We start from the raw sequence: 903 nt of genomic DNA, 5'->3' as shown, positions 1-903 counted from the left end.
GTATGGATAGAGCAGAGATTTGTATCCTCAAAGAGAATGACTAGATATGACTCTGCAGCCTCCTAAAGCGCGGCGACGACGGAACTCTGGAATCGGAGACCAGTCTTGAAATCCTGAGCAATTTCACGGAGCAAACGCTGGAAGGTAGTTTAAGGATAAGGAGTTCAGTACTCTTCAGGTACTTCCTTATCTCCCTTAGAGTAACTATTTTGGGATGGAAACGATGAGGTTTCTTTACACCGCCGGTCGCCGGCGCAGACTTCCTCGCCGCCTTAGTTGCCAGCTGCTTCCTCGGGGCCTTGCTGCCGGTAGACTTGCGAGCAGTTTGCTTTGTCCTCGCCATTAATGTAATTAGTGGTTAGGATATGATAATACGATCACTTTAGTTCTTGAATTATTGTCTCTCAAGGGTTCCTTCACAGACTAGATTTAGAAGAGGTTAGATAATCAGAACTCTTCTTCTCTTAACAATTTTCATGTCAATCTTTAGCACTTGATAATCTCAAAGTATCTACATAATAGGAGCATCGGGTATTTATATTTTTGCAATTTTATCATTTATACGATCTATCTATTCTCACATATCTACTCTTGCGTTAAATGGCATTTGGGATCTGAAATTTATATGCATTTTTCAGAATTGATAAGAGTTGGTCCTCTCCTTCTGTTTGATGAAAGTTCGTTTGGTACCTTATGGAATTTATCAATTCAATTTTTTTGTTCAACAGAATTTGCATCTCCGTTGATTTAATTTCTTACAGTTACTTGTAATTGCTACTCCTGCGTCTATGGTGTTTTCATTAGTTTATAATGCCACCTTTATTTGTTTTAGCCTTATTGTTGCAACTGATCAAAGGATTTCACAATTTTTAGTTATATTTGCTTCATTTGAATCTAGACATT

General features: G+C 38.3%; 1 pseudogene; it reads right to left on the bottom strand.

Moving 5' to 3' along the window:
• Window positions 1–8: 8 nt before the first annotated feature.
• LOC110096693 lies at window positions 9–343 on the bottom strand (annotated as a pseudogene).
• Between the last annotated feature and the right edge of the window lie 560 nt (window positions 344–903).

The sequence above is a fragment of the Dendrobium catenatum genome, unplaced genomic scaffold (assembly GCF_001605985.2).
Source record: "Dendrobium catenatum unplaced genomic scaffold, ASM160598v2 original_scaffold_152739, whole genome shotgun sequence".
Classification (NCBI taxonomy): domain Eukaryota; kingdom Viridiplantae; phylum Streptophyta; class Magnoliopsida; order Asparagales; family Orchidaceae; genus Dendrobium; species Dendrobium catenatum.
The sequence above is the reverse complement of the archived record's forward strand: the minus strand, read 5'-3'. Positions and strand labels throughout refer to the sequence as shown.